Source organism: Bos javanicus, chromosome 7, assembly GCF_032452875.1.
Source record: "Bos javanicus breed banteng chromosome 7, ARS-OSU_banteng_1.0, whole genome shotgun sequence".
Classification (NCBI taxonomy): domain Eukaryota; kingdom Metazoa; phylum Chordata; class Mammalia; order Artiodactyla; family Bovidae; genus Bos; species Bos javanicus.
In genome coordinates this window covers 46,721,626-46,740,827 of record NC_083874.1, presented here as the reverse complement: position 1 = coordinate 46,740,827, position 19,202 = coordinate 46,721,626, and positions in this window count along the sequence as shown.

Genomic DNA, 19,202 nt, shown 5'->3' with positions numbered 1-19,202 from the left:
CAAATGAGGATGAGTTCTCAGCTAGCGTCTAAACTCCTAGATAAAGAACAGCTCCAGAAAGGCCATTTGGACTGCACCTTCCTCCCAGGAATAGCCATAACTAGCCATAAATAGCTGCTCTTCTCTGCAGGTAGGACCTGCACACGACATATGTCACAGCTAATTCCCAGGACAGTCTGCAATGGATTCATGAATATGCCCACTTTACAGAGGAACAGACTGAGCACTTGAGAGGTTGGCTAACTGGCCCAAGCTCACACATTTGCTACGTGACAAAACTGGAATTTGATCCCAGACCATCTGGCTCCAAGACCCACACTAGTTTCACAACATAAGCCTGCTTTTCTCAGTGATCAAAACAAAACCAGAACCAGCAAAGGAGAGAGCAGCGGCTTCAGAGGCCTCACACCCCTTCATGCGGTCCACGGCAAATGGTAAATATTAGCATGTTGAAGCCATCTCTGCCCTTTGAACATCAGGTCTGCTCTGGGTTCCCAGTGACAATAATTTGAGGCTACAATTCCCACTTCCTGCATTAGCTATGAGTATACACAGATTGCGAAACTGCAAAAAAAAAACAGCTGCCCCTTGCAGCAGAAGGTAGCAATTACAACAGACTCTGCTCATAGCCCTTTGCACTTACCAGCTCCAGCTGAGGCCAGGACAATGTACTTGGGATCTCACAGTAAAGACAGACTTAGCGCCAGCGCTGGGAGCCAATTCATCCCAGCACATACCAGCCAGTTATGCCCTCTTCCTCCCAATTCCGTGGTCAATGTCTTCACACTAGGAACTTAAGTTGGCCGTGGCAGGAGTATTTACACCACAGGAATCGGTAAATGCCTCAAATCGGGGCTTTTTGTTTAACCCAGAAATCCAGCTGATGGTATTCTTGGAAAAGATGTGTGTTGGGGGAGCAAGCAGCTGTGCATTGAGAATTGGTGGGAAATAACAGTATAAATAACAGCAGCCAACATGAACTAAGCCCTTACAATGTTCCTGGCACTGTGCTGAGCTCTCAAGTATTATCATACATAACCCATAGGAACCATAGGATGTAAGTATTATTTTTATCGCCATTGAAAAAGGAAAAAACTAAAGTTCAGAAAACGCTAAGTATATAGTAAGCCAAGATTCAAGCTGAGGATTTACAACAAATAACCCTGCCTTTTAACCACCACACTTGACCTCTCAGCACAGCAGCAGCAGTGTCTCTCAAATATGGTCTGAGGACCCCTGCTTCAAAAGCACTGAGGCTGGTTTACTAAAATGCAGATTCTGGGGCCTTACCCCTTGTATACTGACATGGAACCTCTGGGATGGGGGGCCCAGGACTCTGGATTTTTATTGAGCTCTCTGCTGCTCTCTAACTCTCCTGCTCACTAACATTTGCAAACAAAGACTGATGGATTAAGATTTGGCCTCCAGTGAGGATCTTCCCAGATTGCTAAATCATGTTCAACTCTTTGTGACCCCTTGGACTACAGCACTCCAGGCTCCCCTGTCCTTCACTATTTCCCGGAGTTTGCTCAGATTCGTGTCCATTGAGTTGGTGATGCTATCTAACCATAGCTTCCCACAACATTTAGTGGGAAACCTGGCCAGAGAGCTGGTCTTGGCTTGGGCAGGACTGGAGCCCAGAGCCCAGAGCTGGGGGGTCCAGACTGATGCCAGATCCTTCCCCAGAAGCAGGTGAGTCCTCGTGCTGGGCAGCCTCTGTGGGCAGTAGGACAAGGGCAATGCTGGCACCTGGTGTGAAGCTGGGGGCTGGGGCACCCAAGGAGCTGACTGTCATTGCAAATAGCTGTTGGTTGAGATCTCAATGTACCAAAGTTTTCAGTATGTGGAGCAAAGCTGCTATGTGTTATTTTCTTCTCAAAATGAAGTTTTGTAGCTTTAGTAATAATAAAATCACCTTGGCAGGACAGTCATGCAACCTAAATGAAAACAATATCCAGTGACATGGCATTTTACCAACTTTAGGCAGAGCAAGTGTCATCTTCACGGGTATGGATTATATCTTCCTCTCTACTTTTGCAGATGTTGTAAGTTTCTATAATAAAAGATTAAAAAACAAAAAAGAAAATGCCTGGACTTAATCTATATTCTTTTCCACAGTCCCTGCTGCCTGGGAGACTGGAAGGTCTGAGTCCCAGTGGTATGGAGCTAACAGGAAAAGGATGTCCCAGCCCAAGTCCTAGCTGCTCAGGACCCACCCTCCTTCCTCGAGTTCAGCCCCAGGTACCCAGGCCTCAGGCTCCTGCATCCATCCATCCATCACTCAACCCTTATTTACTGTCCTCCTGCTATGAAGCCTGCTCCATGCCAGGCACTGCATCCAGCAACCAATAGGACAGGCCTGGTGCTCTGTCCCCGTGACCTTACAGGCAGGGAAACAGACAACACACACGTGGACAAGCACTTGAGAGTCTTTCAGACTGATAAGGGTTATGGGACAACAAAACAGGATGATGGGAAAGACAGGGATAGGGAGGCTGCTCTAGCTAAGGGGACCATGGGAAGCATCTCTGAAGAGGTGACATGGGAGTAGGGACCACGAGGGTACCTCACTATAGGGAAGCAGTGAACCATGAGAGTACCTTAGGGAAGTGTTCCAGGCAGAGAGAATGGCAAGTGCAAAGGCCCTGAGGCAGGCATATGCTTGGGAGTAAATGAGAAATAACAAGGAAGCTGAAGTGGCTGAAGTGAAGCAAGCAGGAGAGGGGGTAGGAGCTGAGATCAGGAGATGGGCCAGGCAGCGAAGACCATGCGGGACCTTGCAGGCTGGGTGGGGGGCTTGGATTTTACTCCAAGTGGAAGGCCCTGAACACTCTGGTTAGCAGTGAGGAAAAGAGACATTAGTGGATAAGAGTGGCGGCTGGTGGATCAGCTCAGAGATCACTGCAGTTTTTGAGGCAGCGGGTGAGAACAGCTCGGACTAGTGCTGCAGCAGAGGAAAGGGAGAGAGGAGTTCAGACTTGGGCTGCCTTTGGAGGTAGAGGACTTGCTGACGGGTTGGCGGGAAGGGGAGGGGACGAGCAGCGTCAAGGATAACTCCTGGGGTGGGGGTCTGAGCAACTGGGTGAAGACAGAGGCTGAGCACTGAGAAGAGAAAATGTGGGTGATGAACCAGTGAGCGAAAGAAAGGCCTTGTGATGGGGGAGAAAAAGGGGCCAGAAAGCGAGCAGTAGGAATGCAACACGATGCCAGAGAGAGCGTAGCAGAAGCCAAGCCTTGTAGGGCCTCTTCTTTGGGCTGCAGAGCTGGCCAATCAGAGGCGATCAGCAACCCCCACCAGGACCCTTCCTCAGTAGCCCCTGGGCTGTGGGCGCAGAGTATCCAAAGACTGGGGTTGTGCCCAACAGGACATGAATAAAGGCAGTCACCATGGCCAGTCTCACACTCCACCGGAGGGACCCCACCCTAGAGTGTACTCACCATGCACTCACACCCACGCCTCCCCAAGTGCCATATTCTGTTTGTGCGTTCCTCTGTCTACGTGTTCAAACAGCACCTGTTGTTGAATCCATCACACATTTTCTTTCTCCCATGAAGTCTTTCCTGATCATTGAAGTCAAAAAGGAACTGCTCTGCTTGCCCATCCCTGCCCCACGGTGTCCCCTCGGCTCTTTCAGGACACTTGTCACGGCCTGCCTGTAGTGCCCGGGGAAATGAGACAGCCACACGTCAGCAGCTGGAGGGAGGGACTTATACCTTCATAAGTCCTTATGCCTTCATAAGCCCTTATGCCTTCATCCTCCTGGGAGCTCTTCCCCCTTTAGGGCTTACCCTAGGTGGCCCCTTCTGGATGTCCATGCAGTTCTAGGGGCGCCTTCTCCAGTGCTCCCACTGCATCCAGCACGTGCTTCCCTGAGAGCACTGGGCTAGCTGCCCTGGGATTGTCTGTGCTTGTCCATCTCCTCACAAACCAGGAGCCTCTCCATGCAGAAGAGCATTAATGGCTGATAAAAACTGTATTCATTATGTGCTAAGCTGTGCACTAAGTGCCTTTTATGCTCCCATCCATCCTTTGAAATGGGTAATACTGTTAACTCAGATTCCATATGGGGAGGCTGAGGCTGGGAGAATCTAAGAGTCTCATCTGTCTTCATATACTGGGCAGAAGTACCTGGGATTTGAATGGAGGTTTGTCTGAGAGATCCTGCTCTGGCTCTCTGGTACCTCCCACAACCCAATCCCAGGGGAGAGAGGGTCCAAATCACCTTTAGAGCCTCAGCACTCGGCACAAATCACCAGGGACCAGGAGCCCCAGGACATGTGTCTCCCTCCAGGCTGCTCTGACCTGTCTTGAATTGGCCAGTAGACAGGCCATATTTACTCAGGTGCCAGGTGTAACAGCTGGTGGTGGCGGTGGCAGGAGGGGGGAATCTGGCCTCAGAGGCTGGACAACTTCTCACAGACAGGAAGCTCTCTTTGAAAAGAAAGGGCTGGGTTGATGGCCAGATGGGCAGCAGGAATGAGACAGCTGAGTTCAAAGAGAGTATTGCAGGGAGACTGACTCCTGAGAACAAAGCAGGCAATGGCCGCACAGATTCATCTGTGTTCCAGCCAGGCCAGTGCACCCTCAAGACCAGCCTCTGCCAGGCTGCCGGGGGCTAGGATGTGAGACTTTGCCACAGGGATCAGTCACCCATTGGGGGTTACTGACATCCTGATGCTCTGGGAAGACCTAGCTCCATCTCCGGGGAGTGAAAGCCCAGGGATGGTCCGTTTCCTTATTTGTAAAATGGAAAGAACAATACCTGAAAGAGTTAACGGAAGAATTAACTGAGATAATTCTCAAAAGCTCTTTACATACTTCCTGCTGCTGCTGCTGCTAAGTCACTTCAGTCGTGTCCGACTCTGTGTGACCCCATAGACGTCAGCCCACGAGGCTCCCCTGTCCCTGGAATTCTCCAGGCAAGAACACTGGAGTGGGTTGCCATTTCCTTCTCCATACTTCCTGGAACACAGTAAATACAAAACAAAATACTAGCTAATTTTGATCCAACTTGACCTTTACATGTGTCTCTTAAAGTAAATGGCCAAACAGTACTGACCCTAACGTCAGAAGTCTTCAGTTCGTGAATGCAGCCAAATGACCATACATCTCTGGGCCTCAGTTTTCTCTTCTTTAAAATGGGGATGTTGCCATCATCCTGCTCAATATTTGACAAGAATATGCATTGCTCAGTACAAGGAAGATCTTTGGAAAGCCCAGAGCCTTTATATTATATTGTCTTGTCCCTTAGCTAGCTTATCCAGAATCTACCTGCTCCAGTAAAGGACAGGCCTGAGGTTGGGGACTGGATGTAACTGAGAAGCTGAGCTGGTTAAGAAGATAACCTTGTTTTTTGCTGATTTGCCACTACAAGGCACATGCAGAGACTGTGCTCCACAGCACATCCTCACAGCAAGAAAACCTCTCTGCCCCTGAGCCTCCTTAGCCTGGAGCAGTACACAGACCCATCATTAAAACCGTCACCTTCTTCACGACTTCAAGCCAGGTCCCAAACAGATGTGACAGCTGGAACACTAACTGAACAGTGCCAATTGACACAGTTATTTGCCGCATCTCAGGATGGAAATGTTTGCAAGAGTGTGAGGCTGCTGTAGAAACTCAACACTGAGCCTATCATTGTGTACAGATCACTGGAAAGGTGCTCACTCATGGGTTCTGGTGATTCTGCAACCACTTCCCTTCAGATCTGGGGGGCAGGGGGGCACTTACAGGGAGAGGATGCTCAAGGGTGTGGCAGTGGGGGTGAGAAGGCCTCCAAAGAAGAGCAAAGATGTCCCCTCAGTCAGATGCTGCGCTGGGTGCTCAGGACACAGAGGTGACCGTGACCATCCCCTCCTGATGGAGCCCACAGTCCGTCACGAAGCACGTCACAGTGTGGTGTCAGCAGCAATCAGAGGACACCCAGGGTGCTTCAGGAGAGTAGAGCAGGTGGATGCAGTTGACTGAAGAGTCAGGGAAGTTAACCAGGCAGGCAGGGAAGAGTGTGGGCAGCGATGTCAGGCATATTACTTGATCTTGTTCTAAAAACACCCCCCATGTTACAGCACAGTGAGGCTGGGGGAGAGACAGCTCTGTGCAGACTGAGAAAGTGTGTGGCTCATCCTTGGCCTTGGTATCTACAGCCAAAGAAGCTGAGAAACTGCCGTTCTCACCTTTGTCTGAACAAAAGGGAGTCCTGGCTGGGCTGCCTCATGCGTTTATCACTAAGACATTCTTGGCTCAGAGATCGAGGTGCTCAAAAGCATCCCCGAGTAGTGATTGAAGTTTCCAGGTTTGCCTTGGGGAAATTCCTCCAGATCTCAGACTTCTTGTCTTTTTACACTCTGGATGAAACAACACAAGCCCACACATCTGCCTTTGCTATTTTTGCCTGTGGGTCCCTGTCTGATATAAAATATTACCATCTTGTTCATTGCTCACTGTGAATGGCATTTTCATAGCCATTTCTATGGTAATTAAATTTCTTGAGGGTTTTTTTTTTTTTTTTTTTCCCACTGCTGATGAGAGTGGTGAAGGGCTGTCAGGAGTGATGGAAAAGCACAGGCAGGTCTGATCAAGAAGGCATTTTTTCCTGCATGTAGCCTGAAAGGAGACCTGTTTGACATTTAATAGTATTTCTCTAAGTATGCTGCTTGGAGCCCCAGCTTCACACCAGCTAAAAGGTGTTTTGTGAGAAAGGCATCCCAAGATCAAGTTTGTTTGGGAAATACTAGATTTAAAAATGTTGAACAGGTTTCCTGACTTTGAGACTTCTTGGAATCTTTCATATGCAGATGGGCACTGAAAATCTCCAGGAGAGAAGACAGCACCTGTAGGCATGACCCAGATTCTCCCCACTCTAAGAATAAGATCCTCTGTTGGTTTCCTAGAGCTGCAAACCAAAGTCACAAACTGGATGACTTAACACAACAAAAGCTGATTTCTCACTAAGATCATGGCAACTGGTCCCATCACTTCATGGCAAATAGATGGGGAAACAATGGAAACAGTGACAGATTTTATTTTCTTGGGCTCCAAAATCACTGCAGACAGTGACTGCAGCCATGAAATTAAAACATAATTGCTCCTTGGAAGAAAAGCTATGATGGACCTAGACAGCATATTAAAAAGCAGAGACATCACTTTGCTAACAAAAGTCTGTCTAGTCAAAGCTATGGTTTGTCCAGTAGTCATGTATGGATGTGAGAGTTGGACCATAAAGAAGGCTGAGTGCCAAAGAATTGATGCTTTTGAATTGTGGTGTTGGAGAAGACTCTTGACAGTCTCTTGGACAGCAAGGAGATCAAACAAGTAAATCCTAAAGGAAATCAACCCTGAAATTCATTGGAAGGACTGAGCCTAAAGCTCCAATACTTTGGCCACAGGATGAGAGGAGCCAACTTATTGGAAAAGACCCTGATGCTGTGAAAGACTGAGGACAGGAGGAGAAGGGGGCAACAGAGGATGAGTGTTTGGATGGCATCATCAACTCAATGGACATGAATTTAAGCAAACTCTGGGAGATACTGAAGGACAGGGAAGCCTGCTATGCTGCAGTCCATGGGGTCACAAAGAGTTGGATGTGACTTAGCGACTGAACAACAGCACAGTGCTGGAGGCAAGTTAGTAAAGGTGGTGTCTTCAGGCTTATCTTTCTCACCTGCATGTCAAAGCCTAACATCCATCTCATAGGACGGTTGTGATGGTTAAAGAGATAAATAAAATAAGAGAGTGACATGGTCAGATTAGTTTTTTGGAAGAAAACAGTCACCCTGGTTTCTGTGTGGAAGATGAGTTGGCAGGGTCCAGGTCTTGATCATGCTGGACCCCATTTTGGGTGCATTCCAGGAAACACCCCATACAGTGTATCTGTCCATGATAACACATCTGTCCATGATAGCACGCGTGTGTGAGGAATGCCCAGATCTCGACTCTGTGAGCTTCTGCTCAGAGAACAGGGAGTCAGGGCTGTCTTTCTGAACCACCATCAGTCAGCTCAGACACAACCATGGGACATGGATCAAACTACTAAAAGTTTGGGGCGCATTTTGTCCTCTAAATGTGTCCCTTACAACATGACATGAGGACCGAGTGACAAAATGCATAGCAAAGAGCTTTGATATGCACATAGGGCTCAAGACACGGTGGTGGTAGGGGTTATGCTCCACAAAATACTGCCTCCAGAAGGTTACCAAGTGGCCCCTCAGCCTATTCGGATTACTGTGGTCCCAGGGTGGATATCAGAGGCAATTATCAGAGAAAAATCTCATAAGATGAGGAAGTGTTAAATTCAGCCTGTGAGCCCCAGTAAAGTCATCAGGAGCTGTGTGCTGAAGCTTCTGACTGCCAGTGATGGGTACAGGGAGAACAAGGCAGCACAGCCTAGGCCAAGCGGACCGAGGGAGGCAGCAGGGATACATCATTAGAGCATCTTGAGGGGCTGATGGTCCAAATTCTTAGGCAGATGGGCATCACCGCCACTGCTGCAGGGCTGGTGGCCAGGAGCACACTGCGAATGGGGAGAGCTGAGGGTCTCCAGGGAGAGCTGCGGGTCTCCAGATGACTCCATGCAGATGGCAGGGAAGGGGACTCATCACAGGACCTGTAGGCATGACAGGACTCAGCAGTGCTGCCTGTCGATTGCAAGGCAGGAAAGCGAGCCCCGGCTCCCTTGTGATTTATGGGGGGCAAAATGTCTCAACCTGCACCCAACCTGGGTTTAGAAACTTAGAGTAAGGGGAGGCCTGGCCCCCATGTGCACAGTGGCATCCACTGCGTTGCTGCTGGCGGAGCATCCTGCAGAGCCCCCAAGACAGGGAGCCCAGGTGTGCACGCAGAACCCAAAGGGACTTAAGAATTCCCTTCTCCCTCTCTGACAGGGTGCCTGTGCTTTGACCTGCTTCTGCAGACAGTGAAGATAAAAGGGAACCTACACATCAAGGGAAGAATTTCCAACCAGAGTCCCCTCTGTAACGAGCCTTGGGAGGCAACAGGAAAGAAACCCTAAGGCTGGACCCGGCAGCCATCTGTGCAGAAGAGTTGGGCCAGCGAACACCCAGAAGGACCAGATGCCGGCCTGCGGGGACCTCTCCAGACTGTGGCTCCTGAGCTGGCACCCCTCTGGTTCAGGGCCCCTCAGCCCCAGCACAGTGCCTGATATTTAGTACACATTCACTCAGTAATTGACAAGGCCTGAAATTCACATTTTTAGTCCAACACCATTTTCTATGAGTCATGTGAAAAATGTTGATGGAGGTCCAGAGATAACAAAATAAGAGACAATCAGGGTGAATAAGTCCTCAGACCACGGAATTTAGGTTCTGTTTCCCTGGTGGCTTGGATGGTAAAGAATCTGCATGCAGTGCAGATTCCTGGGTTCCACCCTTGGGTCGTTGACATCCCCTGGAAAAGGGAATGGCTACCCGCTCCAGTATTCTGGAAAATTCCATGGACAGAATAGGAGCCTGGTGGGCTACAGTCCATGGGGTTGCAAAGAGTTGGACATGACTGAGTGACTAGCACTTTCACTTTTCACTTTTTCTCCCACTTGATGAGCTCTGCAACCTTACAGATAAGAAGGTTGCCCGTGATGGGTCCTACCTGAGTCCATGAAGAGGTGGTCTTTCACAATCCTGCCTGCACAGAGTATATGTTCAATAAATGTGGGTTCTTGATATTTTTTGAGACATAAACCATATAAAATTTTGTATAAAATAAAATACTTAGATCTTAAGTATTCCATTTGATGAGTTTTGGCAATATAAACCTGTATAGATATTGTATAAATCTGCCTAGCTATCAAGGTCTAGACATGAAGCATTTCCAATCATCCCTGAAAGTTCCCTCATAACCCTTTCCAGTTGATCTCTGCCTCCCTGCTCGCAGAGGCAACTATTTTCTGATTTCCATCATCGTAGATGAGCTTTGTCCATTCGAGTACTTCACATAAAGGGAAGCATACAGTATGTTCCCTGGACTCATTTTTCTATATCTGTTATTGTTGTTGTTGTTCAGGATAATGTTTTTGAAACTCATCCGTGTTGTTGTAGGTGTTAGTATTTTGTTGTTTTTTGGGTTTTTTTTTTTTTTTTTTTTTGTGCATCCTGACTATTCATTGGAAGGACTGATGCTGAAGCTGAAGCTCCAATACTTTGGCCACCTGATGCAAACAGCTGACTCACTGGAAAAGACCTTAATGCTGAGAAAGATTGAGGGCAGGAGGAGAAGGGGGAAAGAGAGGATGAGAAGGCTGGCTGGTATCGCTGACTCAATGGACATGAGTTTTAGCCAGCTCCAGGAGATAGTGAAGGACAGGGAAGGCTGGCGTGCTGCAGTCCACGGGGTCACAAAGAATCTGACACAACTCAGCAACTGAACAACAACAATAACATTAGTGCATAGTATTCCATTTCATGCCCTGGAGGATAAAATGGCTATTCACTCCAGTATTCTTGCTGGGATAATCCCATAGACGGAGAAGCCTGGCATGCTACAGTCCATGGGGTTGTAAAGAGTTGGACACAACTGAAGCGACTGAGCACGCATACATGCATTCCATTGTATGAATGTACCACTTGTGAAAAAATATATTCTTCTACTGATGAACATTTGGTTTGTTTCCAGTTTAGGGCTATTACAAATAAGTCTATCATAATTATCACATTATGATATAATATCATAAAATATATTTCTTATACAAATATGTTTTCATTTCTCTTGGGTAAACAGGAGTGAAATCACTGGTCATAGAATATATTGTTGGAGGGTGGAGGGAATGAAAATTGTCCACAGAAATGAGAAGGTATCTTGAGACCAAAAACAAGGCAGACAGTTCCATACAGTGCATAGATCAGGTTACTATGGGGTAGCGTGCCCACAGGGTGGGACCAGGGAGAAACAATCCACAAGTATTTGCAGCTGTACTCCACACTGCCACGGGGCCATTGGGACAACTTTATAGTTAAACTAGGGTATGGGGGTCCATACTTGAAAACAGTAAGTACATTCTTACGTCCGGATTTATGAATGCGTAACTAGCCTTGTGGGCACTGGGAATATGTCAGGGAAGGTCTTCATCGTTGTTTGGTGACTAACAGAGCAGAGAGGCCACCTAGACCCAATGATTGCTAAACAATATCTAAAACCACATACTCTTCAATGACAGAGAAGAGATTTACTGCAGAGTACAGTCCTGGGTCAGAGAAGGCAATGGCACCCCACTCCAGTACTCTTGCCTGGAAAATCCCATGGACGGAGGAGCCTGGTAGGCTGCAGTCCATGGGGTCGCTAGGAGTCAGACACAACTGAGCGACTTCACTTTCACTTTTCACTTTGATGCATTGGAGAAGGAAATGGCAACCCACTCCAGTGTTCTTGCCTGGAGAATCCCAGGGACGGGGGAGCCTGGTGGGCTGCCATCTATGGGGTTGCACAGAGTTGGACACGACTGAAGTGACCCAGCAGCAGCAGCAGCACAATCTTGGGTAGGATCAGTGGAAGGACAGGAGGGAGCAAGCAGGCTCAAGATGGTGACAGTTATGCTAACGGCCATACATTTATGTTTATAGGAAACTGCTAAATCATTTACAGTCTTGCCAAGAGTGGTCTTGGCAAGAGAGGTCCATTTGCTCCATACCCTCACTAGCATTTGGAGTAATTGGCCCTTTTGAAATTTTAACCATTGTATTAGGTGAGATATAATATCTCAATGTGATTTTAATTTACATTTTCCTGATGACTAATGATGTTGACTATCTTTTCATGTGTTTAGTGGCCATTTGCATGTCTTGTTTTGCAAGATTTCTGTTCTCATTTTTAAAATTGGCTTGTCTTTCTGTTTTGCTCTGTGGAAGTTCTTGACATATTCTAAATATAATTCCTTTATCAGCTATGTGTATTTCATATATTTTCCCTTCTGTGGCTTACCTATCTCCATTTCCTTAATGGTGTCTTTTGAAGAGGAAAACCCAGAAACTTAGTTTTGACAACTAATTCATTATTCTTTCCCTGTATGGTTAGTGCTTTTTGCATCTTGTCTTAAAAATCTTTGCTTATTCCAAGGCTGTAAAGATAATCTCCTCTTTTTCTTTTCTAGAAGATTTTTGATTCTAGGTTTTATATTTAGGTTTATGATCCATCTCAAATTGTCATTTTTTTTAATTGTAGTATTGATTAGAGCCATAAACACTAAGGAAATTCTCAGATTCTTTAGAAGATCAGATGTAAGCCTCAGGTTGAAAAGATATTGATAATATCAGTTCTAAGAAAAAGCCGTTATTAAAGTCATGGCTGACTGACCACAGGCCACAAATGGCTGGCTTATGAACCACCAGTGAGATAAACAGCTATGTTGACTTCCCCATGTTCACCCAGAGGGCACTGAGCTTCCAATTACTAGCTCAAACAACCACAGTGTGGCCTTACAGTGGCCCTGGGAACCAGAGCAGGTCCAAGCCCAGGCACTTAGTATGAGCACCAGGAGAGGGCACAAGGACACCAGGTGAGCCCAGCCTCGTTGAGATGGTTCTCGGAAGCCTCCCTGCACTGAAAACGTGGAACACAGCATGATTTAGAAAGTTCCTCGGGACTGGATACAGATCCTGAAGATGGCAAGACCCACATGCAGCAGAGCCCTCCTCACAGCCCAGCACAGCCTAGACAGTTAGGGCACCAGGTACAAGGGCAGAGTGATGTGGGAGCCTGGATCAGGGGCAGTGAGAGGTCATGAAAGCATGGGTTCCTCATGCAGCAAGGAGAAGAGGCCCTCAAAGGTTGTGCTCTTAGGAACAAATACCTACAGCCCTGTGCTTGAGAGCCTGCTCCTGGAAGCTCTGCTGGCAGCTAGGGCCTATGAGCTGGGTTCTGATGACTTCAAGGATACACCAGGGATGGCCTTCTCTTGGGCCACAGGAGAAAGCTACTGGAATATTCTCACTTAGCAGTGCTGCCATAAATTCAGTGCCCTGCTGGCTCATACATCTGGTCTACCCTCCCATTATGTCAGACCTGACAGTCTTATCATGGTGCTGGCATATGGGATGAGGGGATACAGCTAGGACTCAAGGAAAGGCAGGGTCCAGGCTCTGGCAAAGGTGGTTTTCCAGCTTCCCATATTCTACCGATGAAACTTCTCCAAAGAAAGGAAGGGATGTGCCAAGGTCACACAGTTGGTGAACGATGATGGTACAGGGATTTGAGTCTGATCAGTCTGACTCCAGAATCATATCATATCCTGAGGAAACCAATGGATCAGGGGTTTCTGATTTCTCCTTGGTCTCCTGAGCAGCCTGGGGAAGGGCAGGTACTTCAGTAAAACACACAGCCAGTTAGGCTCTAGATCACCACTGTTCGTGGGAATTCACCTAAAATCACGACCCACCAAGCCCAAGAAGCCTGGCCCTTGGAGGCCAAGCTGAGTCAGCACTACAGAGAGGGCAGCCTGTGTGTCACCTCATTCCCAAGGAGTGAAGCATTACCTGAGGCAACCTGTGACACTCAAGGTTAATCCAGAACTTTGAGTTTTAAAAAAAGCAAAGTTCTTTTCCTCTGGGTCTCCTTAAAAGAGACTCATTTCAGCATCATTTCTAACTCAAATAATTTTGAATGTCAATTGTGTGTCTTTAATGAGCCCAGAAATTTTCATAATTATCCTTTTTTTTTTCCAAAGCCATAATTATAGGTTCGAGTATATGCTACAGACAAGAAATTTAAATAGTGCTTTTTACATGCTTAGGCATTCTGCTTCTTTCTCCTTTCAAAAAAAAAAAAAAGGAAATTAAAGATGGCTTCCAATCATCTTTCCATTATTTTTTCTTTCTTCTTGAGGTCACCACTGGGAGATGAGACTCTAACTGTCCGGGCCCTCATCCCCACGTGTCCCAGTGCCATCTCCCTGCTCTTGCAGGACACAGTGGCTTCTCCCATGCTGGCTCGGGGGTGGAGGGAAGTCCACTATACACTGGGACCGGCCCCACATCCCTCAGCACAATGACTTCCTGGAGGTAGGAAGGGTTGTGTACAGCTGTTCTCCCGTATGGAAGGCCCAGACTAGCTCTGAGTGAACCTGGAGACCTCCTACACGTGTGCAGGGGACTGCCACTCCAATAGGTCAAAACAGGATGGGGTGGCAGACATTGCCCAGATGAGTTTCCCTCTGTGTGAAAACCTGCTGCTCCCAGAGGCACTCCAAGGCCGGCCCTTGTTCCACATCTTGGGTTTGAATTGGCATGCAGGTGGAGGGGCTGAGAGGCAATAGCACAGGAGGCTGGGGAGAGTATTCACTCATTCATTCAGTATTCACTGAGCATCCTGTCCTGGAATTCACTGCCAACCACATCTCTCTCTTTGTTCACACCTACTCTATACCTAGCACAGAATTTGGAACAGGAAACCCAAGAAAAGTAAGAATCAGATCCTCCTCACTCAGAGCTCCTGTACGTCCTGACAGGATCACCAAATTTGGCGTGACTCATGGCCCTGCCTTGGTCTTCCCGGGTGGTGCTAGCGGTAAGGAACACGCCTGCCAAGGCAGAAGACATGAGACATGGGTTTGATCCCTGAGTCGAGATGATCCCCTGGAGGAGGGTGTGGCAACCCACTCCAGTATTCTTGCCTGGAGAATCCCATGGACAAAGGAGCCTGGTGGGCTACGGTATGGCACGCATGGCCATACCTTGTCTTCAGCGGAAAGGGAAAGGAAGGCTCTGCCCCACTCATCTTTGACTCATCTCCTCTGAGCCAAATCAGTCAGCTCCCAACCTAGTGGCCTTGCTAGTCTGTATTCCCCTCCTGCTCCATGGCATTCCCAGATATTTCCACATTGAGCTTATGCCAGGCACTTTCCATGCATGCACTGCCTTCTTTGTGCTTCAAAATTGCCCTTGGGCAGAGATATCACTGCTACACCCACCCATTTTATGGTGTTGTAACCGAGGCTCAGCAAGGTCACCCTTGCAGGGAACACAGGGCTCTCATCTGTGCATCTCTTCTCTAGATTTGCTTCAAGTCACAGCAGGTTAGAGAGCCAAGACTTGTTTCCTCCTGGGTTAGGATCAGCCGTCTCCATTAAGAAGGAAGAGAGTCTACTCTTGTTGAGTCTTCAGCATTTTCTCTCTTCCCAAAAGACTAAGGCCAACCTCCCTTGTGTCCCAGAGCTGCTGGGAATTTGTTTACTTCTAAACCCAAGAGCCCATGTCCCGGGAAGAAGGTTGGGGCAGGAGCAAAAACATGTGGCTGGATTCAGAGAGAGGCTCCCCGGGCGTCCGTCCTGGGGCCGTGCTCCAAGAGGAAACATAGCCGCCTCCAGGACAGGCAGTGAGAGGAAGATGCCAGCACAGCTGCCCCGGGGTGCGGGGCTGGCCAGACAGAGGCCCCTGCGGTGGAAGGCAGCTCTCTGTGAGAATCCGGCAGGGCCGGAATGGAAAGAAGTCACTCGGGCCTGTGCATGCACCATTCCTGCACACTGGCTTCAGGAAGGTCAGGCTGCTTCCACTCCAGCCCAGCACCCTGCAAAGCCAACTGGGAGAACCCAGGGAAAAAGTGACTGTCTACTCCTAGGAGACTTAGCAAAGGTTCTTTCCCTGTTGAATTATTATTGCGAACACACTCTGTACTGAGTGAGGTCTTGCTCTCAGAGATCTTTTATTCTCATAGAAAATGACAATAAGCAAGAAAAAAGTTGTTAAACATGATAGGTTCAAAGAGTGATGAGTGCTGGGAAGAAGGAGAGCAGGAATGTGACTTCATGGGTAGGGAAGGTTTCCAACGTGGGCTGGGGGTTCAGGGATGCCTCTCTGTGGAGGGGACCACTGAGCTAGCCCATGAGTGACAAGAAGCAGCTGGCCCTGAGCATATCAGGGAGGAGAGGTCCAGGCAAAGGGACCAGCTAGCTCTTGAGAAGCAAGAAGCTGCAAGTGTGGAGGCTGAAGGGTGAGTGGGAGGTGGGGGGTCCACAGTCAGCCATTCTGGCTGCCAGTGAAAGTGTTATCCACTCAGTCATGTCCGACTCTTTGAGATGCTATGGACTGTAACCCACCAGGCTCCCCTGTCCATGGGATTCTCCAGGCAAGAATACTGGAATAGGTAGCAATTCTCTTCTCCAAGGGGATCTCGACCCAGAGATCGAACCCAGATCTCCTGTATTGCAGGCAGATTCTTTACCATCTGAGCCACCAGAGAAGCTTCCAGGTGGCTAATGAATTTTCAGAGAGTAAAAGTCAAAGCAGGGAGCTGATAGAATACTCATTTTAATATTATTATCTGCAGCCATTTCTAGGATCCGTGTCACATCCCTAAATATCTATGTAGTGTCCTAACTGGGGAGCTGGTTTCATCCTCATACACCTCAAGGTGAATTTTGTTTGACCCTCTGCAGCCCTCCCTCTGTGGAGCCCCAGGCTAGGACTGGGCCTCTGAATGTCTGTGTGGGCGGACACATCTGTGTAGCTGGTGGTTCAATAAAAAGGAGTGAATGCAGCACACCGGCCGCCCAGGGGACCGGTGCGTTTCATCCAGGAGCCAAGAGTCTCCTTCAAAGTCTCTTTCTGTCTCCGCTCTGGCCCGCCACGGTCCTGCCCGCTGTTGTGGCTGCCTAGCTTCCTGTGGGATGCTCTGCCCAAGAACAGACACCCTGCAGGGCTGCCAAGGTGAGCAGGTGGCCTGGAGCTCACCAGTCACACCCTCCTCATGGCCTTTCAAGCACGTCTACTAATGCATTTGGTGAGGAAATGCTCTTTCTCCAGAATGTTCCATCCCACTGGCCCCAGAAGCCCCAGAAGCCTGTGGGACAAAGGGTCCAGGGGGCTTATCTGGGTGCTGAGGAGGCTATCTCCTTATATGTACTCTACACCCCGAGAGTTGGAGCAAGGCATGGGGGAGGGGGACGCTGCTAGCCTCCCTCAGGCTATGAATAGAGCTGCACCCCATAGCCCCGCTTCCTTTCCTCCCAGCCCTCTCCTGTCTCACACAGCAGGCGCTCCGTGGGCGCCACACAGCCGGGGAGGTGGCAATGTCTCACTGGAGTCTCCATTCCATTCAACTGACAGTGGCTGCTTTGAGAATGGTACAAACAGGGCTTCAGACCACGCTTTGGTTCAAGAGGAAATAGTGAAATAATAGATCATAGATGTCTGCCCTGAGCACAGCAGAAGGCTGTGAAGGTACACGTGCCTGTGCCGTCATGTCTGACTCTGTGACCCCATGGACTGTAACCCACCAGGCTCCTCTGTCCATAGGATTCTCCAGGCGAAAATACTGGAGTGGGTATTTCCTCCTCTAGGGGATCTTCCTGACCCACAGATTGAACCCACTTCTCTTGCATCTCCTGCATTGGCAGGCAGACTTTTTACTACTGTGCCACCCGGGAAGCCCCATGTGGGGGGTACACATGCCCTTTATATGCAGACACTGTCACAGGTCAGCAAGTTTGGAAATGTCAGAAAGAGACCGAGCATACAACTACATGCTTTGTAGCTGAGCACTTTGAAGCTGCTGTGTCACCTGGCACAACTAGTCCCAGTGTTCCAATCAGCTCGTGTCCAGGTGGGGCTCCCAGGAGAGTCCCTACCAACGAGAGGTCTGCAGCACCACCTGGGCCTGATCTGTCTCTTTCCTTGACTTGACTCAATATTCCCTAGTTATATGATAACTAAAATATCCCAGAATCCTCATGGGCAGGCATTCTCCACAGTAGACTATGCAGCCTTCTGATCCTTGCTAATATAACCAGTTAAATGGTATGGGTTTTAATCAAATAGAAATTTAAAGAAACCTTAACATTAAACAAACTATGACCATTTCAAATTATTAAAGATCTACTCACAAATCAAAGGAGGAAAAAATACATTAAATGAAGGAACCAATGAAAACATGCCAAAGATGTACACCTCTAAAATTTAAGGTGACTTATTTGGTTTGAGAGTTGGACTGTGAAGAAAGCTGAGTGCCGAAGAATTGATGCTTTTGAACTGTGGTGTTGGAGAAGACTCTTGAGAGTCCCTTGGACTGCAAGGAGATCCAACCAGTCCATTCTGAAGGAGATCAGCCCTGGGATTTTTTTGGAAGGAATGATGCTAAAGCTGAAACTCCAGTACTTTGGCCACCTCATGCGAAGAGTTGACTCATTGGAAAAGACTCTGATGCTGGGAGGGATTGGGGGCAGGAGGAGAAGGGGACGACAGAGGATGAGATGGCTGGATGGCATCACTGACTCAATGGACGTGAGTCTGAGTGAACTCCGGGAGTTGGTGATGGACAAGGAGGCCTGGTGTGCTGCGATTCATGGGGTCACAAAGAGTTGGACACAACTGAGAGACTGAACTGAATTGAACTGAACTGATTTGGTTTGAGCTTCTAATTTGATCTTAGCTTGCATAAAGGTTTATTTTCAAAAGAAGACAATGTAAAGGTATATAGAGGAACTCTCTGCTTTGGGTCTTCCATTCTAATCCAAATCTTGAAGACAGGCCAGATCAGATCTAGCTCCATTGGAAAACAAATATGCATCTCTGAGTTGAGTGACAGGTTTAATTAGCAGTCACATTCCATTTTAATTGCCAGATTAGCAGAGATAGCATCTCCGTGAGTGACTGCATTGCATGCAAATTTGGACTAAAATACTCTGCTATGTCACTTTTTCCAATGAAATTAAAACAGGCAGACAGGGCTGGCTCCTCTGCTCTCAGAGGTGGCTGGTGGCAGTGGCTCTTTCCCCATAGCTTCTCCTCTGGGGCACTTTTTCATGCAAGAAACCCTCTGAAAGGACACAGTGGGATAGACACTAAAACACTAAAAAAAACCTCCTTTATAAACCCCTCTGAGATTGCCTATTTCTCTACCTGCTTGACAGACTATCCAAAACAGGTTTAATCAGAAAACCACAAAACCATTCTCAGGGCAGTGCATTTCACTCTTCATGGAGCACTGGCTCTCCTTGTTGGCTGCTCTTAAGTGGGACTCACTTCTGGACAAATAACTAATATGAGTTACTGTCCGTCTCTTTTCAAAAGATACATTAGCTTGAATAACACCATGTGAGTAGGTCTTGGGTAGGATGCAAGGATCTTCTGAGCCCTCTGGGTTGCTAAAACAGTCACATTGAGGAGGAGGGCAGGTAATACACAGGCTCTACAGCTGGATGGAAATCTTGTCCAGGCCCCTGCCCTCTGCCCAGAGCTCACCTGCCTACTCTCAGCTAACCCTCACA